The sequence below is a fragment of the Myxocyprinus asiaticus genome, chromosome 15 (assembly GCF_019703515.2).
Source record: "Myxocyprinus asiaticus isolate MX2 ecotype Aquarium Trade chromosome 15, UBuf_Myxa_2, whole genome shotgun sequence".
Lineage (NCBI taxonomy): Eukaryota > Metazoa > Chordata > Actinopteri > Cypriniformes > Catostomidae > Myxocyprinus > Myxocyprinus asiaticus.
The window spans coordinates 22,809,240-22,830,291 of NC_059358.1; the positions used below are offsets into that span (position 1 = coordinate 22,809,240).

Here is a 21,052-nt window from a genome sequence, read left to right on the forward strand (position 1 = left end):
TGTCCTGACTATATATTGTGATCAGTTGAATGCCACTTTGGTGAATAAAAGTACCAATTTCTTTCCATAAGAGCGAAATCTATACATTATTCCAAACTTTTGGCCATCAGTGTGTAGCATTCGAGTGCATGATAACTGTTTTTCACCACTGTGATTCCAAAACACCAGTAAATGCAAATTATCATGACATTACATTGCTTTGCATTGCACATCAGTGCACATTCTAGAAGACAGCCTCAGCTAAATGTCTGTGAGAAAAACTGCAGCACTTTTAGTACAGTACAGTAAAGGTTTAGTAAAAATCACTTAATGTCTTTTTTTAACATTTTCCTTTTGATGGACACTATTAACTGCCAAAACAACGACACTGCAATCCAAGAAGAAATACACTATTTTCATTATAAGCTTTTTTTCTTCAATAAAAATCCATTATAATGCACGGTTGGTTAAAATAGTAAAAAGTGCTTAGACATTGGCCCTGGAAGGCCAAATATTTAGTGATGTACTGTTTTTTTTTTTTTTTTTTGGCTTTTCTCCCCTTTTTCTCCCAATTTGGAATGCCCAATTCCCAATGTGCTTTTAAGTCCATGTGGTTGCGTAGTGATTCACCTCAGTCCAGGTGGCGGAGGACGAATCCCAGTTGACTCCGCATCTGAGACCGTCAACCCGCGCATCTTATCACGTGGCTTGTTGAGCGTGTTGCCATGGAGACATAGCGCGTGTGGAGGCTTCACGCCATCCACCGCGGCATCCACGCTCAATTCACCACGCGCCCCACCAAGAACGAACCACATTATAACCATGAGGAGGTTACCCCATGTGACTCTACCCTCCCTAGCACCTGGGCCAATTTGGTTGCTTAGGAGACCTGGCTGGAGTCACTCAACACGCCCTGGGATTCGAACTAGCGAATTCCAGAATTCCAGCCACCATCTTTACCACTGAGCTACCCAGATATTAATCATATCTGCAAAGTGATGATCCCAGTTATAATGCAAAGCTGGCCCGTTAAGCTTTAAAAACTGAAAGGCTTAAGCTTAATCATGGGAAAGAAAACGTTTGACAGAAAAATATTGTCTTTCTCAATTAATTGCTGCTTTGTTCTTTTGGCAAAAAGTATTGTTTATTAAAAGTGAAGATTAACTGAAGTGTGGTTCTTCCTGGTCGTTGCATTAAAGCAGTTTTCATTTAAAAGGAGTCATGAAATTATTATTTTTTAAATAATTGTATTATCTTCCCTGAGGTCCACCGATAATGTCAGTGATGTTTTTTTGCATGAAAACTGTCATTGTTTAGTAATAAATGATCATTTTCCACCCTGTCTCTGGCCCTCTGACTGAAACGCTTGGTTTTGGCCTCAGCGTCTCCTTTACACTTCAATGTAAACACCCACTGTTCTGATTGGCTAACATCATCCAGCCCCTCAAATTCAGCCATATTTGAAACTCAATTGGCACCATAACTATCAAACAGTCATGCCATTTGAAATATTCATGCATTAAACTGTTTACTCCTGGCTTTGCTGTCAAGCCCAAGTGTTTTTAACTGGCCATTCTTCTTCAATAACAGTTCCTTTGTAAAGCTTAAATCATATCAAGACTGGTTCACAAGAAGTCCATGCTGATATAAGCCACACAAACACAGTCCATAGCACAGTGAAACATGACACACAAACATAGGTGCACTGAGGCGCAGATTGCCAGAAACACAACCAAACGGTCAAAGATGTCCAGCTAGTGCTTGTTTACATACACCAACAATTAAAAATAGCACAGATGGGTGCAAGCACATCAAGACACAGAGCAGCTGAATGAAGCCCAATGGAGTTTCCTCTTCTGAGTTGAAATGACACTGCGTTTTTTTAAAAGTGGTGCAATAAACATGACAATGGTCAAATATGTCTGTGTCTGTTATATGCACAGAAAACTTCTGAATAGTCCAAATGGGTCCCCTTTTGGTGTTAAAGAATAGTTGGTAACACCAGGCCTGTCTCTCCCTCTCTGTTTACAATACGAACTGTGTGTAAATACAACTGAGCAATGTCTCGTGACATCACAAACACGAAATGAGATGTTTCAATAGAGTGGGAAGTTCTAGGAACTATGAATGCTCTTTTTAGACTGGGAAGGAGTTCTGAAATTTACAGTATGTTTTATAGTGCAGTTACATCTTATTAATTTCTTTAAATATCAAGGAAAATTGTATTTTTAATTTCATGACCCCTTTGTTTTTCAATTGTTTTCCTATGTAAACAAGCTCTAGATGGACCTCTTTAAAGCTGCACAGTATCTCGCGCAGGGACCCCACTGGACAAAAGAAATGTCCCGTAACTACAGCTGAAAAGTCCCGTATTTGGCTGGTAGAATGTTGGCGACCCTACCCATAAGTAATATGGGCTAATGCAATTAAATTATCACAATTGAGATGTACACATATAAGATTAAATTAAACAAACATTTTGTACGCAATATTTACTGGTTTTGGTTTTGCTCGACTCATGAGTGGCCTTCAAGAGAGATCTGCACTTAAGCAATATTACACAAGCAATATTGCTAATATTCAAATTCCATGCAAATATATTCAGAACAACAGCACAATTGTGAGTGTAAAATTGCTTTTACACAGCAGTTCTATAAACAAGAAGTTAATATTGATTAACTTACATTTAAGACACAATATGGCCAGTTTGTCTAGTTTTGCTCCGCACACAAAAATCACATTAGGACCAGAACTAACAGTTGTATAAAAAAGATTAGGTGTAAATGAAGCACAAACAGTTTCACACCAATAAAGGAAATGCTCAAAACAGACTCTAAAGAGTTTGAAAGTAGAAAGTTTGAATTGTCTTAAATCATTGGCTATCCACAGGCATATCACCAAGAGGGAGTCCGGCACATACAAAAATCAGATGTGTGTACTTGGAGGAGAGACTGACTCATTGTCTGAGACACAGCGGACACCCTTTGGCCCTCACGACCAGTTTGTGTTCCTACGTCAAGACATACACAAACTGTTAACAAGAAAGAAAACACTCCAAAACAAATCTCACCTGACATTTGGAATAACTCTCTAGACTTGCGGTAAGATGAGTCTCAGGGGAGAGATGTGAATGAGCATGTGCATAAGGGCATGAGATGAACTCATCAGAAGGTGAGTTGCTATGGAGACAAAGTAGGTGGAAAATTACCTCTGCACAGAAAGATTCAAAGGTCAGCCCTATTCCTGACACTACACTAGTACGCACTTCAAAGTGTTTCTCTAAACCCTGACTACATGTGACTCAATATTATATTTTAGAGTGGTGCTTACCTTGTGCAAAACTCGCAGCCACAATGCTAGGCTGTTGTGGGTGATTACAAGGGCGTTTCTTTAAAGTTGCTAAAGTGTTCTGAGTGTCTTTTGGTACGGTGCTATGTGGTTGCTAGGATCTTATGGTTGGTTGCTAAAGTGTTACTAGGTGGTTGCTAGGGTGTTCTGGGTGGTTGATAGGTGGTTACTTACTGGCCCAAGTCAAAAGTGCCCACCCCCAAGTATCTATGATATTCTCATCCACAGAAATAGCTTGGGTCTCTTTAGTTTAAAGGCGTTTTCACACCTGGCTTGTTTTGAGCATTTGTCTTGTTTTCTCCCTTGGCTCAGTTCGTTTAGGCATATATGAAAACGGCAATAGCACTCGGATCCGCACCAAAACAATCGGTCCGTCCGATTGCAAACAAACTCTGGAGCAGTTCGCATGTGGTGAGAATGTAATCCGACCCGACGGACCAACGACTCAAACAATATCACTAAAAGCCATGAACATACCAAAAGGATAGGGAGAAGAAATCTGTAGGTCACCTCGTCACTGTAAATTCATCAAAACGCAGATATAGCTTTTGGCGACTATATTAGATATAGTTGCATGTTTAAAATGGGAATTGTTAAATAATTTCAGAGGTAGCTCATTTTAGCATGATTGCTTCTATTTTGTGTAGCGGCAGAACAGACAGAGGTATTATGGCTTCAGCAATAAAAAAGGTTTTACTCCTAATGAAATGGATTGTAATTTTGAAACATATGTATAAAATCATGATCACTCACATGAGATGAGGACTCTAGTCATATCAGTAACCTTATAAAAGCTCTTTTATTCTACATGGGGCAGGGGAGCCCTCATAGGGGCTGCCATTTTAGAATCATATGACCAGCTGAATACTATTCGATTAATCTCAGTAACCATTTTGTTATTGGACACTTTCACTCTTGGATTAAATTAATCATGGCGGATTGTGAATAGTGAACTTCTACAATGGCATCTGTAACTAAAAACTATTGATTATGAATGATGCTGCATCTGCACCACTAGATGTTGCTGTAAGTCCAAGATAACATGAACAAAAAGTAACTGAGTGTACCTTCAACTGGTAGGCTACATCAATGTATGATCTTAATCCCAGAACAGCGCACAAACATTTTGACCAATGAGGGGACAGTCTGCTCACATGTGACTTTTATTAACATACTGTTGGTCCGTTTTTGAAATATTCCTTTGTGAAAGCAAACCGAACCATGAAATGCAATATTGTAACAAGTTTAGCCCCTGTTTCGAAACAAATCAAGCAATCTACAGGTCTGAAAATGTACTAAATCAAATGGTTCAAACTGTTTCTTTGTTTACCAAACAAAAAAACTTAGTCTCCTCATCAAGTTGTATGATTGGAGATATTCATATCCTTAGCACAAACGGTGCAGGCCAATCGACCCTAACCTTAAAGGTAAAGTGTGTAATTTGTGTGTGAGGTTTATGCCTAAAACAAGTGTAAAACAAATCTGCCAATGGAACAAAGCAAAGTACACTTCCATTCAAGATACATTCTCGGAAATTTGTCTTAATATCTTATGCAATTTTGCTACTCAGGTAAATGTAGCCTATCTTGTTTTAAGGATTTTCAGGTATTTTGACTCAAATCCAAGACATAGATACTGATTAAGAATAGCATTTTTCAAAGCATTCATTCACTGCTCAAGTCTCAGAATTTCCTGCTTGAATGTTTTGCCAGTTCATGTGAACCTGTTCCCTTGTGGCCACAGTTTGAAAGCTGAATGTGAGATATGAGAGTGAAAGCTGAAGTGAGATATAAACTCAGACAGCAGCACACCCACACAGCTCTGCACCGTTGAGGCCCGGTACCTTATCATAGGTCTGTGCAAATGAGCTCTTCATCTGTGGCTGACTGTGGTCTGCAGGGGGATGGATAAAGCGTGAAGTTTACTGTGATGTCAAAGCAGAGTGTGTACATGCAGCAGTCTGAAACATGAAGCTAGAAATGGTGAAGCTGTGCTAAGAGACTGAGTGCTTGAACATTGTGCACACACAGAGTAGTAATTATGGCCAATTCACTTATCTAACAGATTAAAAAAAGCAAGTATAACACAGTTTAATGTTTGTGATTGTTTTAGGTTATTTTCACACTTGGTTCAACTGTTTGGTCCAAACCAGAGTTCGATTCTACCCCCTTCACCTGCCCCCATTGGTCTCTTTTCACATTGTACAAAAGGGTTCAAACCGCGGTATGATTGCGTCATCAAAAAACAGGGGTACAACCAGTAGCTGTTTATCACTCTATCAAGGTGACAACTCAGAACAATAAGCTTCACTGATTTATTCATGTTTCTGTCCATCTTGATTTGCCACCAACACTTGGTTCGCGCACAGAACGGCACTTGAGTTTCTCTTCCACAAATGCATTGCAAGAGATGTGAAGAATGCAAGCTATTCTCTGAAGCCAATTTATTCAGAGACAAGCAGCTATGAGAAATGCAATATACTGTAATAAGCATGAGAGGGAGCTTGCAAGATGCAAATTACATGTCTTTAACACCAGTTCACATTTGCAGTTGAGGACGATTGTGGTCATAGTAACTACAAATCATACTGGAGTTCACACGAACCGTACTGCAGACCAAGGTTTCCCTACCTTTTTTGCAGTTTAGTACCACAGCACCATCAGTAAGGCTCAAGTACCTCTTTATTATACACGAAACCAAAATGTGTACCAAAGACTAAATATAATTTAACATTATCAGTAATATTGATTATTATTGATCAGCCAGTATTGGTTTGACCTACTGACATCCCTATAGGGCTGAGGGCTATTGATTATGATTCCCTGATTCGATTCCAGTTCACAAGCTCTCGATTTGATTCTGATTCAATTCCAATGAATTTGGAAATATTTCTGTTCTAATGAATTTGCACTTTTTAATTTCATCAATAAATATGTCTTGAAATTGCATATATTATTTTGCAATTTGCATACATATGTTTTGTTACGTGTTCATTGTTTACATGCAAAATTTATTTACATTGATATGTAGAACAAGTGCTAAAATGATAAAGTCTCTTTAAGAATAGCGGCTGTTTACCTATCGTCAGAACAGAAGTGTTTTGGCTGAGCGCAGTCGCATGACTTTTAATGCAACCATGCTACAGCATTTGTGATATGAATGAAATGCTTCCTTCATTGTTTTTGATTAACAACTTAAGGTAATGAACAGAAAGGTTATTAAAAGAGACATTATTCAATGACAAATGATTTGCATGGAACTCGTCTTTGGACACATATTAAACCAAATGAGTCAAACCAAACTTTTACACTCAACACGCAGTGGAAGGATCTCAGTGATTAACACTGCACAGAGTAAATTAAAAGGTTGATCTTGGGATTTTATGAAACAATATCAGGATTGTTCAAATGAAGATTGCGATTAATCAGAAAATCTATCAAATATAAATATATCTTTAATCCCTACAATTTTTATTTTAAGCTATACATTTTGTTATATAGGTTCAACATATAAAAATCCAATTCATTTCACATACCCCCTAGGTCTGATTACAGCCCCCGTGGGATACACATACCCCCAGTTGTGGATCACTGCTCCAGACCACCAGAAAACCGAACTCAGGGCTCAACAATACTCTATAGCCGTGACGAGGAGGAAGGCGGGGTCGGGCCGCGAGGACACACGCAGCTGGGAGGGTAATAAAGACGAGCCGGAGGCGATTGTTTGAGAAAGAGAGAGACACACGCAGCCGCATTGTATGTGTGTCCTTATGTTGAATGAATGAATGTTACATTTATATAGTGCTTTTCTGACACTACACTCAAAGCGCTTTACACAGTGAACAGGGGACTCTCCTCAACCACCACCAGTGTGCAGTAACCACCTGGATGATGCGACACCAGCCATAGTGCACCAGTACACTCACCACACACCAGCTATTGGTGGAGAGGAGAGAGTAGAGTTATTGAGCCAATTAATGGATGGGGATTATTAGGAAGCCATGATTGATAAAGGCCAATGGGGGGAATTTGGCCACAGGGGTTACACCCCTACTCTTTTCAAGAAGTGTCCTGGGATTTTTAATAACCACAGAGAGTCAGGACCTCAGTTTACCATCTCATTCAAAGGACAGTGCCTTTTTACAGTATAGTGTCCCCATCACTCTACTGGGGCATTAGGACCCACACAGAATGCAGGGTGAGCACCCCCTGCTGGCCTCCCTAATAGTTCTTCTAGCAGCAACCTTATTTTTCCCCAAGAGGTCTTCCATCCAGGTACTGACCTGGCTCAACCCTGCTTAGCTTCAGTGGGCAACCAGTCTTGAGCTACAAGATGATATGGCTGCTGAGTTTCTGATTAAACTTTACGTTGACTGTTCAGCCAGTTCCTGCCTCCTCCTTGCCCGCCTTTAACTATTACAATAGCGTTTTCGGCCAGTTAATAAAACTGTCACTTGCCCCATTGGGCCAGTGCTACGTTGTCACTATATCTTGTGTGATCATTAAACATGTACATGCATTTATGCCTTGCAAACTTCAAAATATTTGGTTTTTCATATTTTTAATTTTGTTGTTGCAAATTCTGTTGATTTAAATTTGTACCCCGGTAATGTTTTCTATAGCTGCTTGATAAGGAGGTTTGTTGATATTGTGAGAATTATCTGTAATAGTCTTGGAAGCATAAGTTAGTAATGTTTTGTATTGTATGCATATAGATGTAATGGACTATGGTCATTTAATTTCTATCTATGATTTCTGATTAAAAACTAAGTAGGCTAATACTTTCTATGTCCATTTTTTACTGGCACATCTAAAAATAAAATATTTAATGCTTTGTAATGGGGCAAGTGCCAATGTTGGCAGGACAAGTAAAATCTGAACTACTGGCCCAACAAATTGCTGAGCCCAGAATCATAAAATGGACTCAGGTCCACACCAAAAGTTCTAGTGCAAACGCATCCTGAATGCCCATGATTTTAATGAACTACATTACTAGGGTTTCTGCAGGTTCGAAGGAATAACATTTAAGACTTTTTACGACTTTTTAAGGCCAAATAAAAGAAAGATTTAAGACCACTTTTGTAATAATAATAAATAAATAAACAAAAACAAAAAAACACATTAAATAATTCTTTAGCTGGTAAATGCAAAACCACTGAGACTACTTGGATGTCTCTGGACATGTTTCTTATATTTTATTGTGCATTTATGTGTTTCCTTTTTAAATAAGTTAATACAACATTAAAACTTTAAATGAATTCATTAAGAATGCATGTAGCCTAAAGTAAGTAGCCTATATTGTGACCCTTCTCTTTAGTCACTTGCTTTCCAGCAAGACGTGACGCAACAGACCAATGCTTTGGCAATGTCACCGCTTATGTTAAACACGGAAGTGGTGGCAAAAACCATGCGTAAAAAATACACTTTTATCGGATTACATTGTTGAAAAATTATTCCGAGGGCTCTAGTTGACTGCTGTGGCTTCAAGCCATCAACAGAGCTGACTGGACTGAGAAGAACATTTCAACACACTTTGCAGCAAAAATTTATAGCGAACATTATTACATGTTTGCTATGAACTCATTTCATTATAGTAATTGTATCACTAAGAATAAGTTTGTATTTATGATGGTTTTGTGTCATACTTTCATTTAATCATCTAATCTGTCAAATCTAACGCAACAGTCAGTGGGCTTTCTGCCACCACTTACTGCGCATGTGCTGACATTTTTGTAAACAAGAGGATTGGTCTATAGACCTTATTCACAGTAGCAACATGTTTGATTTTTAATGGGAATGGAAATGAGGCTGTGAGGGATAGACTTACCATTTCTTCAATGGCATGCATGGTATAAATCTGTAAAAAGCTCCAATATCCCATCTGATTTTCCACAGCTCATGTTGTCTGGAGTTTTTTGTCTACTGTGTGTCCTTGAAAATATATTTTTCCAATGTTTTGTCTGCAGAACGATCCAAAAACACTTTAAACTGCAGTACAGCCCATTGAAGAGACTGTACGTCTATCATTCACAGCCTCGTTGTCATTCTCATCAAATTAAATATGGCACTGCTGTGAATAAGGTCTAGCATGTGCTGAATAACATTTATATATTTTTTCTTGGCAGATACCTTTACCAGATACTTTAACAGGTAGTTAAAGGGCAGTTCATTTAAAAATGAAATTTCTGTTACCACTGGTCACCCTTGAGTCTGTATGAATTTTTCTCTGCCATGGAACAAAAAAGGAGATGTTAAGCAAAAAGTTTAGTCTCAGTCACCATTCACTGTCACTGCATCTTTTTATCATTCAATGTAAGTGAATGTTGACTGAATCTCCCTAATATCTCCTTTTGATATCCACTGAAATAAGAAAGTCATACAGGTTTGCAACAGCATAAAGGTAAGTGATGACAATTTTAATTTTTGTGTGAAATATCTCAAGTAAAAGTCAAAACTTGTCAGTTACCTTTAAAATGGTTGTTTAAAGTTGACAATATGTACTGAAAATGTAAACAGAACTGTGCTGCATAATTAGTTATGATGTACACTGAAAACAGATTATATACTAAATATTAAATATAGATAATATATTTTCATATTATGTATATTATTAATATTATATTTTTGTAATTATATTATTATTATTTTGTATATTATTAAAAAAAATTTTAAATTGACTGATTCAGATGGCAGAGAAAATACCTGTATATGTCAGATGGAGCTCAAGAGAGGAGGAGATGAGAGATATAACAGGTGTAACTCTGCAGCTGAGTAGTTCTGTTAGCTTTAAAATTCTTGTCAAAGTTAATGTGAAATAAGGAAGCGCCACGATTTGAAAGGCGTGAAAAGATGCTCCAACCTCGCGCACTTGCAAATTGCAATGTTGACAGCTTTGTCGATTATAAACAGGAAAGACAGTGTTAGCGCATCACTCGCTTACAGAGATGCATAATAACACCATTTGCATTTCTGATTAACAGGTTTATGAAGGTTTATACATGTGTAACATCGTAAGTTCAGTAAAAATGTGCTTCCCTGCGCGCGCTCACACTAAACTCAAGCGTCAGCTGCTAAATGTCGGATGCACGAGAGAGAGAGAGATAATTTTGATTCTGCTGTTTTAAGCGTCTCCTCTATTCACGCCCCAAAATTTAAGACCTCAGCAAACTAAATTTAAGATTTCTTGTAATTTATTTAAGATATTTAAGACTTTTTATGGCATTAAATTTTAGACTTTTTAAGGACCCGCGGAAACCCTGATTACAGAGCCATTGTTAAATTAAACTTGGCCACAGAAAATATCACTACACTGTTTTTTTCTCTCTCTTTGAGAAGTAGAAAAAGAGGTGGAGAGGGAGGGAGGACTGCATGGGGACTGAGAGAGAAAAATCAATCAAGAACGCAGTGTGAGTAAACACTTCAGGGTGGCACAGCCACAGATGCATGTTATGGACAACCCCAGACAAGTCCTGTCTGCCAACCCCAAATCAGCTAGACACACACACGCAATGAAATGTGTTGCAAAACTAGAGAATATATCTCCGCTGAAGAAAGGCACAAGCTGTCATCACCCCTGCTCTAAAAAGAAAACAGAGAGAGAGAGAGAGAGAGAGAGAGAGATCATCACATTATTACCTTTTATTATGTATTCACATACATCCTTGTTTCCAACTGCACTGCTAACCATCATGCAATGCAGTTGTAAATAATGAGCATCTTTCTCAAACTCTGGAGACTAGCTACAGAAACATGCACACCGTTAAGCTTCGTTTCCCATAAGATCCCATAATCTGACTAGGATGGTAGTTTGCAAATAAACAGAGAGATAGAGTGCATGAGATGTGAAAAATAGGTGTTTACCTAATGTTTAAATATTTGCCTTATTCTCTCTGAGAGATAAAATACTGGTAAAATACAGACATAGGGGCCATTCAGACCGAGCATGTAAAAAACACTAGATGCAGCGCAACAAATACAACAGAACACAGGTGTCTTGTGACGTGCTTTAAAAAATCAACGTTCTTAATAACCTGACACGGCATCTAAAACTATGGCACACCTGCTCGAGACACTGAAAAACTAGAAACGCAGCACAGCACATTTACATAGAAATGCAATTGAAAAATGCAAAAACGCTTTGGGTGTGAATGGACAATTAGAATGTGTATGAGATATTTTAAGGGGTGTAATTTAAACTTTGATTTTGCTGATGATATAAATGCATTTCAACGAAAATTATTAAATATTCTTTCTCATGTTCATATGGTGAAAAACATTAAAAAACATGCCTTGATTATTTTTGACTACTGTTGATTTTAACGGTATTTTGATTCTTGCATTAAACGGATACATTTTTTTAATTACTGAATTTATGGTTCTGCTCATTGATGGTTACGCTCTTTTCATTATGCTCTTTCTTTATCGGCCAGCGCTAGTTGCTACACAGTGGTGTTGTAAAGTAACTTGACCCCGTAAACCCTGTTGATACCTTTCATAGTATCATGTACTGTGTTAAACATCAACAAAAAGCACAGAAAAAGGTGAAAGTGAGCCAAGTGTGTTTGCTCCAGGGCTCGGCTGACCCTTTCAGTGGAAAAAAGACAGACAGCTTGCTAGCATGAATGCTACAGCTAGTCATGATGACAGGAAGACTGTAATATTGTTAGGAGAGATTCAAATAGCCCTAATAGACCATTTCAAATACTGTAGAGGAAGATACTGGTTCTAACCTGTTCGCCAGACTTATTATTTCACATGAGCTGTGTTAGCAGTTCAACCCATTCCAAACGCTGTTACTTTAGACAAGTCTGGCCCTGAACCCTCTTGGCTAAGGATGACCCATTTCTATAAAACACTATCTGTTCTCTGAGAGAGCCTGAAGCACTGTCAAACTAACCATCACATGCATGCGCTAACAACGGGGCACCCAGCACATGCACACAGGCTTGCAGTATTTCCTCCAATACGCACATCAAAAAACATTTCTGTAATGTCATAAAGCACTGAATGAGGTCACCAATCCTCTCACTATTTAACCATTCATTGCTGGAACAACCACATTGCACATCTTTCCCGATCTCAATGCCACATCCCCTCTTTACTTCCACTCACATTCTCATTGGCACAGCTCTCGCCACAACAGTGTAACACAAACACCATTCCAGTTCCTGTTCCTTTCAGCACATGCACCTATAACTTGACCGACATCCCAGTTTCTAAAGTTCTGTTAAGCAGATGCCTCTTTATCACAGTGTAATCTGCCTGTTTCCTTTATGTCCCAGTTATCGGATCCAAAGTCTGTCACTTTACAACCTGATCCATTATACCATCCTCAACTTAATATAGTTTAAGCAAGTGGACATCTAACTCATTACTGTAGTCTAATTCTAAAGTTCTGCCAGCTGCACTACTGAATCATTTCCAAATATAGAGTATATAACAAATATACTGGTGGGTGAATCTCACGAAAACACATTTCAGTTCACAGTTCACCCACAATCAGATGGAAAAAAAAAGAAAATGTATATTTTGCATGAGGAAAATTTGGCTTATTTTAGAAAAACTGAGATTTTTTTTATGACAATCAAACACCCCCCCCCCCCCCCCCCAATTCTCATTGGCATAATTCTTAGATAATAAAATATACCGTAATATAAAATATGTTTTAAAATTCAACTTAGTATTGCAGTAGAATTACAACAAATACTAACATGATGTGTAAAAACTTATAAAATTGTAAATTAACTTAAAATATATTTTTTTCATAAATTACATAAAAAGTTAAACTAAAAACATTATGCTAAATTTACATATAATTTCTAATTTCTATCTTTCATTTGATTTTGGGGTGAAATATGACCCTGACATTTTCTTGACAGATTTTGTGAGAATCACCTTGGTGCTGAAAGAAAATTAATGCAAGGTTTACTGTCGCAATACCTTCAAAAAATACTTTGTAAATTAAGGCTCTGGATTTTTATACCTATACAATGTTGCACATCACCGAATACCAATTTAGAAAGTTGTCTCAACTGACACAGATCAGAAAATTATGATATTGCATTTAGGTCCTTTAGGCTTGAAGGCAAAATGATTCACAGCTAAATATGACTGATTCCCTATATGAAGAGAAAGAAAAAGATAGGCAGAAAGAGACAGAGGAAGAGGAGGGAAAGAGAGAGAGAATGATAGCAAGAGAGATGTGAGGAGCAAAGATGAAAGGAAATCAAGGTAGGATCCCAATGCATGAAGGGGATCTCCTGCGATTAATCACCCTCCAACCCACTCGGAGAAGAAATAATAATTTTAGTGTCAACAATGTCGAAGGGGGACGGTGGCTAGACTCCAAATGCAGTTTCAAGATGTGGGGTTTCAAGATGGAAGGCTGAAGATGATGTCAAAGCAGCTGATGGCTGGTTAATGATATAGAACATGCAACATCGCCTGATGCGCTACAGATCAAATCAGCTCTAATGAGCTTTACTGTTTTTTCCAGACCTGCGCGGTACAGTGCAACAATGGCTAAAAAAAAGCCTGTCAGCATTTCCTACAAATATTGCCCCGAATTGGAGGAGAAATCTCAGAAATCATTACGGCGAATTTGCTATTCGATGGCTCATGAGCTAAAGATCTGCATCTCCACAGCAGCAAGACTCCAGAGCCAATCCAATAACTAGGGATACCCCGATACCATACCTGAATCGATATTGGCTCCAATATTGACATCTGAAAGTGAAATTTCATTCTATTACAATTGAAGTGAAAAAAACAAAAAAAAAAGACTAAAGTGAAAAAAACAGAAATCTGAATCCTTTTAAGTTCAACAGTTTAGGGAACTGGCTTCTTTTCTACTGCAGACTGGAATTACTGTTATTTTTGCAGCTGCATTATCCAGTAGACTAGTTAAAGTTTTTTCTTAATATGCTACACATTTACAGTATATTGAAATAATGCGTAGTTAAAGGTTAGTGGGGTTCTTTCCACATAAATGAGTATCCCCGTTAGTTCCACACAGTAAGGTATAGATATTCCATATAAACTGATTAAGAATAAAACAGTACTGGTATCGGATCAGGATTGGTATCAGCCGATACCAAGAGTTCAGGTATCGGAATCAGATCGGTAGAGAAAAAGTGGTATCAGTGTATCCCTACCAATTATATCCTTGCCTCTTGAATAAACAAACACAAGGTTGCTACTTGATATTAATAGACACATACAGAACCTACTTATCTACTATTATTATTCAGAATTATTTGTATTATCCAAAGCTATTTCCGCAAATAAAAATCTTGTTCCCTTTCTAAGTGATTTTCTTTTTCAAAATTGAATTTGGTGTGTGAGGAATTTTGTGCTGATCTCATCTGTCTACTGCTCCATTGCTCAAAGGACAGTTCCCTCTCTCTGTCTGGCAATCTTTCTTGATTATCCCCTGATGTTTCAGTTCCTCACCTGAAACTCAAGAAGTAACAGTCTCAGTTATTAAATGTGCACATTGAATCACCTTAACTTTATGAGCTTCCACAATTAATGAAAGTGAAAGTCTGGACTGCAGGTGTCTACTGTGTACAAGAATGGTCATAATGAGCAAACCACACTTTGCAAACCCAATTTGAATACAATACAAATATGGGTAGTACTGTAGATGCATAATGTCTGTGTATTTTTTGTAACCATCCAATATCAAGATATTGGGTTAAAATTTATATGAATGTATAAGGGACAAATATTCAATGTAGTCTTTCAATTAATATAAGGTCATAAAAACTATAAAAAAAAATTAGCCAAATAGTTTTAGATGGAGTATAACATGTCGCACTGCAGGACATGTCAACTTTCCGAAAGTATTTCATGCCAACTAAGCATAGAAACCACTGCCAACAGTCACATCGAAAGTTATATCATATATTGTGAAGAGATCATAAAGTAAGAGAACATTATGGGACTTTCAGAACAACAGGAACTAGACGGAAAGGTTATGAAACAAATTTGCTTGTCAATCATTTCTATTTAAGGAGAATGGATTAAAATATGACATTACAGGTCCCGCCTCGTCTGGCATCCACCATCAAGTGGCTCTCTGGAGATCCCCATTAACCTGAATGTCAATTTCAGAGTGCCTCACAAGTGCCAATGGAGGCTCTTAATCTAATCCATTACTGATGACCCTGGACAACCAGTCCTGGGTTTTCTCTTATAGGCTTTCACTCTCCCTGGCTGTCATGTCAAATGCTGCCAGTGACTGTCGACAGCACTCTAACTGCTATTTGGTATGTCATACAACTTATAATTCTGTTCCGCCCTCGCTTCGACACCGCACGTCCAGGAAAGTGAGTCGGCCGCTGGGTTGCAGAGGAACAATGGCATTCCTGTGCTCTGTGATGCCAGGTGCCGCAGGAACACGATCCCCTCCATCTGTCTGTCTGTTCTGGCAAACAGTCGGCTGGGCCCGGGCAGCAGCTAGGGAGAGCCACAGAATGGGACTATTGTTCCCAAGGCTCTTGGAGAACACACTAAATATCCCCCTCCTTCCCAACACATACATACACAAACTTATAGCTCAAATTTACACATTATTAACAAAACTTAAGACAAACGCACAATACTGTGTCAAGCATATAACCACACCCCCTTTCACTCAAACAACATGCGTACATTATGTGCATGCTGGCTCTCTCTCACACACACACACAAGAGGGTGTGCGCATAAGCATTGATGATGCGCATCTGCAGTTCTGCCGAAGTCTTGCTGAGGGAGAAACAGCATGCTGTGTTTTACAGCCCAGTCCTGTGGAATATGATTCATTTCCTATAAATGTAGGTCCCACTCTAAGAGCAGCCTCTCCTCTGTTACATTTCTGAACACTGAGCGGCATACAAATCTTTTGTAAATTATGAAAAAGTCTTTGAATTCTACATAGATATCATATTATAGTTTGGATTCCACCATGCTGCTTCTTTGCCTTACGGTTTAAAGCAAGCTATGCTCCAAACACAACAACCATTTGACTGTTTCAGCTCATGCTCTCAGGCTACACTTTACCTCTCACACACAGGGTCAGTCAATTCCACACAACTAACAGGGGCATGTAGCCGGGGGTCTGAAAGCCCCCTGTCCAAAACCCAAATAGCCTGCACTGTTTAGAGCTGAGAAGTCGGCAAAGGAGCAGCAGATAAATAATGGATATCTCGTTCTCTCTTCTCTCTCTCCTTTGTGAAAAAAAACATGACAGATCCGTTCCTGCCTTCTCTGCTTGTACAGCTTCATTTTTGCCTGGCGGACTCCAGGGGCCCACCACCCGCCATCTCTACTCTCATATCTTCTAATGGTCCTTCCAGTGATTACTGAGACATAAGTGCAGCGTCTGTCTCAATGATCAATCATCCACTGGATCTGTAAAGACAGCCCCGCCACAGAGCTCCAAATGTAATAAAATCTAGAGAAGTGGACGCTGCCCAATCTGGACAGCAGTTTGAGGCCATCATTTGCTGTAAGCATGACTGACAACTTATTTAAAATACTGATCAAAATGTAAGTCCTTTTTTTTTTACTCTAAATCTCCACTATCACTTTCAAATCTGAAAGTGAAAGTTAAAGTGGAGATTTAGAGTACAAAATGGCTTAAATATTGTTCTGTTTCTCACCCACACCTATTATATTGCTTCTGAAAATATGGATTTTAAACACTGGAGTCTTATGGATTACTTATATTTTTCCTTTATGTTTTTTTTGGAGCTACAAAGGTCTGATCAACATTCACTTGCATTGTATGGACCTACAAAGCTGAAATATTTTTCTAAAAATCTTCGTTTGTGTTCTGCTGAAGAAAGTAAGTCATACACATCTGAGATGGCATTTGGGTGAGTAAATTATGTGAACTATCCCTTTAAAATCACAAGAACGATCCTTTCCTTTCACTTTAAAGTTTTCATCAGTTTTGGGGTGTTGAGTTTTTTAAATATATATTTGTATAATGTCCCAAGTTAGAAGGTCACCTGTATAATTTTAAAGCATTAGCTGAGAGACTTTGTTTCATATGAAGCAAAACGGACATTATAATACACCTATATGAAGTAGAATCAGAATCGAATTGCGAGTTCATGAATCGAAATCGAATCTGGAAATCTGTTTCGAAACACAGCTCTATGGACAAGACATCTGAGGACAAAGTTTCCTAACACCTATCCTCACTGCAAAGTAATAATATCAAATTAGAGACGAAACTCAAAGGTCAATTATTTTTTAATGTCAGTCAATTTTTAATATTTATATAGCGTGTAAAAGCAGCCCTCAAAGAGCAAATATCTGCTGCACGGTCAAGTCATTCCGAAAGCACCGTCAGACAGCGACATACTTTCAGTGTGACCGTTTGGGTTTTCTTACGGGAGATTTTACAGACACTGAAAAAGTCGCATTGCTGTATTGAAACAGCGCTGCTCTGTGCCAAACTGTATGTTGGAGCATTGGTGATTAATGGTTCTCTGTTCAACACTGACTGACACATGAAGCAACCAAAACATCTGCTATAGACCAGCCCGAGTAACGGACTCGGGAGCGGATAATTATGCGGGTTTGTTGTTTGATGTAAAAATTTAAATGCTTTACCTTCTGTCGTTCCGACAGCGAGCGAAACGATCACAGAAAATGTTCAAGATCGTTCGTCCCAGCGCGTCACCACACACTGAAAAAATTTGATCTTCAGATCGTAGTACCTCAAAAATTAATCCCCAACATGATAGATCAGAGACTTGTGCCCGAAATGCAAAGCTTTTCTCAAATTCCGCCGTCTCGCTCTTAGGGCAATGGCGAACCTCTAGTTTAGTGCGAGCAGTCTGGCCTGTTCACTGGTAATTATGGTGTAATTTAGCCAAGGATCGAAGACACTCGTCTGCGGGATGAGCGCTTGGCTCCGGCTGAAAGCGCTCAGCGCCGCTGCTCGGTCTATAACGGGAGAAGCAGAAGAGACCCGCCCACTCTGTCAACCCGGAAGAGAACTGTCAATCCATTGGCCATAATGGCTTCTGTTGTGCTACATTATCTAGCAAATAGGAATCGATAAGGGTGGACAGGGGCAATAATATTTTTAACCCACTCACCATCTCAGTAAATAATTTATGAACATCCTTGCGAAGGTGCAGAGATCATGTTCTGAGGGAGTTGATGTATTGATCCTTTGCAATCCTTTATTATGTTCTTCAGGTTTGAACAGACCTATTTCACAGACTGTGATGACGCGTTTCCGCCTGATTTAGCAGCGTAAATCTCGCAAACTTTTTCATATTATCATTTTTTTAAATATTGAATGTAAATGTATAACATTATGCTTTGTGTTATATTATCCTGGAATTAGTTTTAAAAAACGAATTATCACAGCTGCGAGGGAGTTTTTATTACAGCTGCTGAGAGAGTGACAGTAAATTTGGCAACTTCTCACATTTTACTGTCTTAATCCACTGCTCCCTATTTTTTTCCTCTTCTGGAAAGTCATTCAAACGTAATAGTTGATTTTTTCTTTTGCTCTTGGAGCAAATGGGTAAGTGAAAATAATATTTGCTGTGATCTCCCATTCACTCCCATTCACCACTGTCGAAGTTTACCCTGCAGACGTTTACTTCCACGTTCCAAAACCTGGAGTGCAAAAAAGGTCTATTAACAGGTAAAAATCTAGCATTTTATGTAGTGGTTCAGATATTGTCTAAAAATGGGCTTCAACATTTGAGGCTTCTGACAATACTCTATTTCTCACATTTGGATGAAAATGAGATCCAACCAATAACTCTTAAAGGGAAATTTCACCCAAAAATGAAAATTCACTTACACACCCTCATGTTGTTCCAAACACGTATGTTTTTTTTTCTGTGGAACACAAAAGGAGATTTTAAGCAGAATGTTACAATCAGTCACTATTTGCTTTAATTGCAGGCCACTTTTGTCCATACAATGAAAGTGAATGGTGACTGACCCTGCATCCGAAAACGCATACTGTCAGAGTATGTACTGTATTTGATGAAGTACGCCCTTCTCGGTCAGTAAAACAGTACTTTCTTTAGGCATGCATGTGAGTAGTATAAATAGATTCCGGACATACTTCATCCAGAACGTGGGTATTGACCCGTGACCCAAATATATGACGTAATAACAACAACAGCGAAAAAAATCTACTCTGGTTTTGTTAAACAAGCACCATTTTAGTACAAGGAACCACTTTTTTGGTATATATAGACCCTTTTCCACCTACAGTCCTGGTACTTTTCCCTTAGTAACTTTCTAGATGAGAACTTTTACGAGGAAAGGGACACCCGATGAGACTTTTCCCCTGTTGCATTTGCACTCACAAAGTAACCACATTATCTAGTATCGACCATTTTTATTCTGACATTTTTTGCATGCGCATTTCAATAGCAACAACAACAACAAAATTAACAACACCGACGGAGGACGCCAGGATCGGAGCTGCACTTTTGTTTGTTTAGGGTTGTTTTATAAGAACTTTGGCTGCATCGGAAAACGTAGGCAGCTACCTTATCAGTTTATAGTTTAAACAACAGTGTTTTTGGATGAATGGAACTCTCTGAACTGTTTAAATGGCACCTTATTTTATCCTACCTTCATCCATCCTTATACAGCCTCCGAAGGCAGTATTTTCCAGTTTTCGGACACAGCCTGTGTCTTCAAGTTACAGTTTAAACTGGGCTCGTGAGCTGTGCGTGCGGTGCTCCATGCAGCAACCGGAGGGAGAGATGAGATGAGGCGGCAAAAGCACTGTTTAACCGCGCAGCACACGGCAGACTCAGAGGACAACATGATGAAAATGCACTATAAACCTATTTATCAACACAATCTTTTACAATAAAGGCTTTTATGACTCAACATAAATTACTGTACTGAAATACTCACTCGTTGACTTAAAAAAGAGTCTTGATGCAAATTAACCACACAGTAACAGGCAAGCAATATTACCCTCACATAAACTAGATTTCATGACGTTTAGTGTATAATAAAGTTAAATTACCCACTCTCGATGAACATCTCCCTATGAAGTCACACGCACACACATGTGAAGCGGGTGATTCTCTTAGGATACTTTGTTTGTTTTATGCTATTTCTTTTAAGGGAATTGTAAAATTAGCGCAATCCTCTGAGTAGCAGGCTAGCAGCTAGTTGTTTACTATTGGTGGCTATGGAGCTCCATTCCTTTCTCAGTGGAAGTTTTTGACCAATTACAGGCTGCAGCACCTCCCACAGTCCCTATATGCCCAAAAGTATCTTCCCTGGAAAAGTACCTAAAATCGGCTTTAGTACCACCAGTGGGAAGGCCCTTACATCACTTGAAGTTGAAAAGAGTCGTCTGACTCGCGGTTCACAGCCATTCTTTTAAATCCAGCATTTTGAACATGCTGTCTTCTCAGCTCCCGAGCGATTATGAGATTGCAAGTGTCCAGGCAATTCGCACTTCAGAATCTCACCGGAAATAGGTCATCTGTGTATTTCTGGCTTACTGTTTTATGAATACTGAGGATTCGAACATACTACTCCATTGGCATACTATATAGTAGAGAAGTATGGATATTCAGACACAGCGTTAGTCTGTCAGTCAGCCTAACATCTCCTTTTGTGTTTCACGGAATAAAGGAAATCATAGGTGTTTGGAACAACAAGAGGGTGACAAAATGATGACATGAATTACATTTTGGGTAAACTATCCCTTTAACAGCTTATAAAATAC

The 21,052-nt window shown here is 38.6% G+C and overlaps 1 protein-coding gene across 4 annotated transcripts in view; it reads right to left on the reverse strand.

Moving 5' to 3' along the window:
* LOC127452871 (polypeptide N-acetylgalactosaminyltransferase 1-like) overlaps window positions 1-18,248 on the reverse strand; it is a 157,898-nt gene extending 139,650 nt beyond the window's left edge. For 3 of the 4 annotated variants that reach the window (XR_007899322.1, XM_051718696.1, XM_051718694.1), the window contains exon 1: window positions 17,932-18,248. The gene's annotated coding sequence lies outside the window, so the exon portion shown is untranslated. Of the gene's footprint in view, window positions 1-3,049; window positions 3,159-17,931 lie in introns of all 4 variants that reach the window. The other variant, XM_051718695.1, reaches the window with a different exon arrangement.
* Window positions 18,249-21,052: the final 2,804 nt, after the last annotated feature.